Here is an 8,591-nt window from a genome sequence, read left to right as displayed (position 1 = left end):
AAGGCGGGGATTGGGCGGGGGCGGGGCGGGGCGGGGCAGGGCAGGGACTGGACAGCCTCTGCTCTGTCCTGCCCCGCAGGGCGGTGCAAGCGGACAGCACCCCCAGCTCCTCTGCCCGAACACACTCACACACCCCCAGCTCCTGCCCCTGGCTCATCCTCCCTATCTTCGCTTTGTACACTCACCCGCAACTCTCCCCAACCCCCCCACACCCATGCCCCCAGTCTAGCCCACCCACACCCATTTGCGACCTTCACTCTATACACTCACCCCCAACTCACCCCAACTACCCCCAGCTCCTGCCCCCAAACGGTCTGGCCCACCCACACCCAGTCCCACCTTCAGACTAATACACTCCTACCTCACACACGTACACAGCTCCTACCCCAAAAACAGCCTGGCTCACCCACACCCAGCTCCTATCTGCAGCCCCCCCCTTCCCCCACTCACATACTTCCAGCTCCTACCTCCAAAGTCACATTCTTACCCCATCTCCTTCTCTTCACCTTGCCTCAGACACACTCATGCACACACAGCTCTTCCCCCAATAAACACCCCACACACTGAGCCCCAGCTCCCCATCAGTTTCTGGTGCAACCCAGCCCTAGCAGGGCTCCCTAAAAAATGTGCCTCCTTCTTCCTCATCCCCAAGAAATAAAGCAGCATCTGTTTCCTCTCTCAACCAGGAAGGGAATAAAAACTGAGTTCTTAAATCATTAAAGAGATAGAGGCCTTCTCCCGGGGCCTGTGCTTCTGTGGGGCTGCAGGGCAGAACCTAGGGCAGGGATGTGGCAACCTGGACAGGATCTTAGTGAGGCGGTATATATGTAAAGGGCAGATGACGGTAGTGATTGTTGGACTTATTTGTTTTCCAATTCTACCTGTTCTTTTCCTTCTAAATGGAACCGTCTGATACAGCCCCAGAAGCCAGGCATCAGACCTCCGGAACTTTCTCCTAAGACTAGCAGCTCCCCTGGGGACCTTGAAGACATTCTGAGGGTTTTATCTTGGGAGAGAGACCAGAGGGAAGTAAACAGGGAGAGATGCAGAAAGGTCTTGAGCTGGGGAAGCTCAGACAGGCTCTGAACCTGTCTATCCTTTAACAGAATCTTTGCAAAAGGTAGAAGTTGAATTGAAAACCTGAGAAAAATAGAGGATTTTGAAACTATCCCTGTTTTTTTAAAAAAAATGGAGAAATTCTAAGACATAAATGACCAAATTGCTTAGCAGCAGTGAAAAATCAGAGCATATATATTCTGTTGTTAATACTAATATTAAATAAAACATATATATGTCCATTTGTCATGTCAGACTCTTCGTGATCCCATTTGGAGTAGTTTGCCATTTCCTTCTCCAACTCATTTTCCAGCAAAGGAAACTGAAGCAAACAGGGTGAAGTGACTTGCCTTGGTTACACAGCTAGTGAGTGTCTGAGTACATATCTGAACTCATGAAAATAAGCCTTCCAGATTCCAAGCCCAGGGCTCTATCTATTAAGACATTTAGCTGCCTCTAGATTTAGATCTAGAAAGAGTTCTAATCTAGTCCAACCTCCTTGTTTTCATGAGGAGGAAACTATACACCATGAAAAAAGAAGTGACTTGCCAAGTCACATAGGTAGTAAGTAGCAGACCTGAGATTTGAATCTAGACCCTCCCTCCCCGCGACCCGATCCAAATCTAGTGTTGTTTCCACTCTACCCCCGGCTCAATGCCAACACCTATCACTAAATCTCTTTGAGCCTCGGGTTCCTCATCTGTAAAAATGAGAAAGTAGGATTAGAAATCCCTTCCAGCTCTAAACCTGTCAGTAACAATGTAGATATGCTCTCCCTCCCCACCACACACTTCATCCCATCCACCTCTTCAGCAAGGCAATGCTGATACCACTAAACTAGTGGACCAGAGGGCTAGTCACTCCTCAGAGGTAAACACCTTTGTGTGGACTGAGTTACTACTTCCTAACTCCTCCCTGTTGCTACAATTTTCTGGTGACTTGTTCTGTTCTGCCCCTTTGGAAGGATGGTTTTCTTTACAAACCTAACAATGGAGAGGGATAATGACCAAGCCACCCATGCATGTCATACCAGCTCCATCTTGTTGTATACCTTCTCTCTGCCAAAATTGCTGACTCATTATTTCAATGATTTTTTTTTTTCCAAATACATGTAAAGATAGTTTTCAGCATTCATTTTTGTAAGACTTTGTGCTCCTACCTTTCCCATATGGGTTAAACATATGATCCATATATTTTCATATATGTCATGATGTGCAAGAAAAATCAGATCTAAAGGGAAAAAACCACAAGAAAGAAAAAACAAACAAAAAAGTGAAAATACTATGCTTCAATCTATAATGTCTCCATAATTCTTTCTCTACAGATAGCATTTTCCAACCCAAATCTATTGGAATTACCTTGAATCACTACATTGTTCTTCTCAAGAAGAGATGGTTTGAGAAGAACCATCATAGTTGGTCATCACATAATCTTGTTACTATACAATGTTTTCTTGATTCTGCTCACTTCATTTAGCATCAGTTTATGTAAGTCTGGGTCTTTCTGAAATCAGCCTATTATCATTTCTTACAGAACAATAATATTCCATTACATTCATATACCATAACTTATTCAACCATTCCCCAACTGAGGAGCATTTACTTCATTTCCAGTTCCTTGGCACTACAAAAAGCTGCTACAAACATTTGTGCAAACATGGGTCCTTTTCTCTCTTTTATAATCTCTAGATTAATATAGACCCAGTAGTGACACTACAGTTTTATAGCCCTTTGGGTATAGTTCCAAATTGCACTCCAGAATGACTAGAGCAGTTCACAAATCCACCAATAATACATTAGTGTCAGGGCAGCTAGGTGGCGCAGTGGATAGAGCGCCAGCCCTGAATTCAGGAGGACCTGAGTTCAAATTTGGTCTCAGACACTTAACACTTCCTAGCTGTGTGACCCTGGGCAAGTCACTTAATCCCAGCCTCAGGGAAAAATAAATAAATAAATAAAAGAATAGCTCTTTAAAAATATATATATAATAATACATTTTCCCACATCCCCTCCAACATTAATGATTATCTTCTCTTGCCATTTTAACCAATCTGAGGGGTGTGAAATGGTACCTCAGTTATCTTAATTTGCTTTTCTTTAATCAATAGTGATCAAAATTTTTCATATGACTGTAAATGGCTTTAATTTCTTCATCTGAAAATTGTTCATATTCTTTGATCATTAATCGATTGGAAAATGACTTGTATTATTTTTATATTAAAATCAGTTCTCTATATATTTTAGAAGTGAGACCTTTGTCAGAAACACTAGCTGTAAAACCTGTTTCCCTTGCTTGTTCATTATCAAGAAAAATCTGGGTCTACATTTCTTTTCTCTCACTGTTCTGAAAAGTTACCAAAAAGTGAATCAAAAACTGGTGTTCTTAGCCAGGAAAATTGCCGTGGTGAACATGAATACTGAAGCAATCAGATCCATTTGTTTCTCTCCTTCCTCCCTCCATTGTTTTTCTCAACTGCATTTACGCAAAGATACATTCAAGTCACTAATGCAATGATTAAGCATATTTTTCTTAGAAAACCAATTTCTAAAAAACAAATTCAGGAAAAGGAGATAGAGAGAACAGGCATATTCTCCTGGGAAGAGAGAGGCAAAAGGAAAGGATGAAAGGAGTCACCAATTTGAACTCAGCATTTAGAACAGTGCTGTATGATCTGCTACACTGGTGCAAGGATATGCTAGTAAAAGTTTTAACTCCAATTTCAGCATTTTCTTAAGTCTCACAAAACAATAAATCAAGCCCTATTTATTGTAGCCTTTGTTGATCTCCAAGGTGAAAATACACTAAAAATTTAACAATCAGCTCTACTTGTTTAGTTGGCTTCGGTACACCCCATTCTGAATATACAGTCCTTGTCCTATAGTCTGACATGTCTGGCAACTGTTGATCATGGAGGAAGATTCAGGAAAAAAAAAAAAAAGCATTTTGTTTAAAAAGGAAATAAGAGATGGGAAGCAAGATGGGGGAATAGTTGGGTCTCAGTATTTCTGAAATCCTGTCCATTGATGGGGTCTGCTCCCATGTCTTAGCAATCTCGCACCCATACATTCATCAGGATATGGCTTTTTCTCTTCCCTTCCCTCTGAGTGAAGAGTTAGCTTGTCAGTGATAGTGAAGTACATCTGTCTAAGTCATGGCTAATTCTCTAAGGGTTGAGGAGAGGAATCCCAATGGATTCCCCTCCACCAATGGGCATTGGCCATCTGTATCTTGTTATACTGAGAAGAGCTCTCTAAACATGCTGTTTATAATGTTATACAATAAAATATGAGAGCTTTTCTGTGAGAACTATCCCCCACAACTACTAAACTCCACATTCCTTCTTGGTCTGCTGCTCCTGCCCCTCCGTAAAGATGGTGGGATGGGGTGAAGGTATTATTTCATTCTACTTCTTCCAAGTTCTGGCTACTTTAATGACTGAAGAATGGCCACTCAGTGAGTGCCATGTTTTCTTGGGCCAGGACAGTGAGTCTCTTTAGCCTTGAAAATTTTTGATGCTATCTCCTCATTTAAAAAGAGGACAAAATGTCCAGTCTTTTCAATATCTGATTGCCTTTGCCTCTACTCTTCCCTCAGGCTCTTTTCCCCCCCTAATTCCTAACCCTAGATGTGCCCTTGGCAAAAACTGTTATCTCCTCCAGTTATTCATAAAGGAAAGGGAGGAAGCAGATAGCTCGACATTTGCTACATTTCTCCCTCTAGTTAAAAAAAAAGTACAGTCCTTGAAAATTAGGCTAGATACTATGTATACTATTAATATAACATTTAGTAGACTTATTGAGAGGCAATGTGTTATGATAGCTAGGGGGCTGACCTTGAATTCAGATACACATGGGATCTTGTCCAAAGTTCTAAGCCCAGGGGTCATTGTTGGGGATTTGATGATTCAGAGTGAATGGAAATGGTGATTGGTTCTGTCTTGGTCAGAAATCCTGAGGGTCTTCCCATACAGATTGAATTTTTTGTTGGCTGTTTTTTGTGACTAGATAAAAGAGGCCCTTTTCTAGCTCATTTCTTACTTAGCTTTAATCACTAATTGTTTGGCCATTGCTTCAAGTCAAACCAAGACCAATTAAAGACCCTACTTAAGAAGTTAAGGTCTCCCCCTGCAACTGAGCCATCTCCAGTCGTCCTGATCTACATCTTGCCACTGGACCCAGAAGGCTTTGGAGAAGAAAATGAGGCAGGTGACTTTGTACAGCTCTACCTCATTTAAATCAGATTCACTTGCACATCACTGCGTTAGTTCCCTAATGGTGTCCTTCAAGAATAAAGGACAAAGAACACCCACATTTCTGACACTTATTAGCTATGGAACTGGGGATATGTCACAAACTCAGACCCCAGTCAACTCTCCAAAACTATGAGCAAAGTATTGTCTCAGATGGGTTATTGATGTGCATCTGAAGGAAGTTTCCACATCGTGTCAGTTATTGATAAAATCACAGTCCCAGATTTCTCTCTCTGGATTCCCTCTGCACCGTACATGAAATTTTTTCCTTCCTCTCCATTTCCTGGTCCTTTTCACTTCTTTCAAGAACCCAGCTAAAATCCTATCTTCTACAAGAAGCCTTTCCCATCCTCCCTTAATGGTAGTGTTTTCCCTCAGTTGATTATTTCCACTTTGTCCCATATATAATTTGTACATATGCTGTCTCTCCTATTAATCTGTGAGCTTCCTGAGGACAGAAACTGTCTTTTACCATGCTTGGTATACTTGGAACTTAGCACAGTATCTGGTGCATAGTAGGCACTTAATATTTATTGAAAGGCAGCTGGGTGGTGCAGTGATAGAGCACTACTCCTGGAGTTAGGATAACCTGAGTTCAAATCTGACTTCAGACACTTACTGTGTCATCCTGGGCACGTCACAATCCCAATTGCTCCTAAAAATGAATAGTCATCAAGTGATTGATAGGTGTCTGACTGCAGTCAGGCCTTTACTGGTCTCATCATTGGCTCTTGTTTTCTTATGGTCCTGATCATAAGATCATAGATTTGGAACTGGGAGGGCTGATAGAGGCTATTTCATCCAACTTCATTTTACTGAGGCTCAGAGGTTAAGTGATTTGCTCAGAGTTACAAAGTCAGGGTCTGAAGCAAGAATTGTTTCAGTCTTCCCAACGCCAAGCCCACATTGATATTTCGGGTCCCAATTTCTCCAAATTTCTCCTGAGTACATAGTTTTTTGCATATTGTCTGCCCCCACTGGACTGTGAACTCTGACAGCAGAAACTATTTTTTGCCTTTGTATCTCCAGCATTTAGCACAGTGTGAAGTTCACAGCAGGCATTTAATAAATGCTAGTTGACTGCCATCTGGGGGAAGTGGTGGGGGGAAGGAGGGGAAAAGTTGGAACAAAAGGTTTTGCAATTGTCAATGCTGAAAAATTACCCAGGCATATATCTGGTAAATAAAAAACTATAATAAAAAAATAAATGCTAGTTGACTGACAATTGAATTGGGGGTGGGGAGGCCACTGTCTGAAGTTCTAATTTTTCACTTACCTGCTATGAGGCTACTTTCCATCAGTCAATTATCTCATACAGTCCAGTGCCTCTGGGATTGTGTAACAGGATGGTGGACCTTCCTAACAATGAATTTGACCACCACATGTTTGTTCCTCCCAATTTTTTTTAATATCTTGAAGCTCTTAGTAAGTAAACAGTAGGACTTTCTCAACTACTCTATCTGGCACATGGCATACTGAATCTGGGTCTCCAGGTCTCTTCCATCCTCTAACACTTCAGAACACAAATTAAAAAGTAGCTGAAGTTCTTTCCCAAACACAAACAAATATGGAGTAAATGCTGCCTCATCATTCCCGGTGGCATTATGGACACAGACCAGAAAAGAAATATACTGGCTTCACTGAAGCTTCTGCTCTGACCTGACTGTTCCTAGGATATTTAACAAACTGTGAATGAAGCATTCTGCCTGGGAATCTCCTGGGGTGTGGGAAAGATTTCTAAAGCCTTCTCAATTGTTACCAGGTCAAGCACTTCTCTAAATAACCTACTTTCATAATTCTGACCCTTCTTGGAATAAATCCTGGAAATTATATTTCTACCACATTACTGTCCATCATACAGTTCCTCTGATTCCTGGCTCTGGGTAAAGTAATACATCACCACTAGAATCTTGATCACATTCTTCTGATCCCTTTTCAAAGGCCCCTTTGCCAAAAAGTTAGGTAACTGGGTTTAAGTGGCTTCAATTGGCATACTTTCGATAGAATATAACTGATATAAACCCACATGTACACATCTTTTTAAAATTTATTTCATTAATTATTTCCCAATTACATATTAAATTTTTTTCTTCAATTTTGAGGTTCAAATTCTCTCCCTTCTCCCATTTCTTTGAGAAGGTAATTTTACATCAACTATATATATATATATATATAAAGTCATGCAAAACATGCATTTCCATACAGAAATACATGTCTTAAAAGTGCTATTCAGGACCAATAGAATCTGTTCCATGTGGCATTCAGAATTTTCTGACTAGAGATTTATATTATGCTTTATCACATTTGATGTTCACAGCAACTCTGTGCTATAGATACCCCCATTCTACAAAGAGAAATTAAATGACTTGTCCGGTTTCACGCAGGTAAATACTGCCTGAAGCAGTATTTGAACAAAGGGCATCCGTGGGGGTGAGCTACCCAGCTCAGAGAATGTTAATTGGCCAGCTCAAGATCACCAACCTAACAAGTATCAATCATGCTTGGCCACTCTCCCTATCATGCTTTCTCTCTAAAATATCAAGGCAGGCTTTGATAATTACTGTAAATTAGGGTTAGCATTTATGGATTTTGTAAAATATCTTGCATGAATTTTCTTGATATGGTCAGTGTGCCAAGGATCTAGAAATTCAAAAGTTTAAGAATTCCCAGTGGAGCAGCTCCCTCCACTGGTGCAAACCGAAATACATCTACTCATGGGTTCCTATTATTTGAAATGCATCCATAAATCTAAGCCCAAGCATGACTTCATATATATATATATATATATATATATATATATATATATATATATATATATATATATATATATATATATATATATATATATATATATATAGTTGATGTAAAAATTACCTTCTCAAAGAAATGGGAGAAGGGAAAGAACCTCAAATTGAAGAAAAAATTTTAATATGTAATTGGGAAATAATTAAATAAGGATCCCTAGGGCCTCTACACTGCTTAGCTATATTCCCTCTCAAACTAATCCAGGCCAGGAACTGAGGAACCTGGAAAACGCTAAAGAGTATTTAAAACAGAGACAAGATACATCTGACCTGGCGCAACCTATGAGCCCAGCCCTCCACGACTTGGTCCCAACCTATCTTTCTAGCTTATTTTATTCTGACCAGCCAAAGTGGCCTTCTCTCTGTGCTTCACATGTTCCTTCTCCCTCCCTCTGCACTAAGCCATTTCCCTCACCTACAATGCCCTTCCCACTCACCCCTATATCTCCAAGGCCATCTCATTATGTCTTGCTCTTAAATTT

This window comes from Sminthopsis crassicaudata, chromosome 4 (genome assembly GCF_048593235.1).
Source record: "Sminthopsis crassicaudata isolate SCR6 chromosome 4, ASM4859323v1, whole genome shotgun sequence".
NCBI classification, from domain to species: Eukaryota; Metazoa; Chordata; class Mammalia; order Dasyuromorphia; family Dasyuridae; genus Sminthopsis; species Sminthopsis crassicaudata.
Note: the sequence above shows the minus strand (reverse complement) of the source record.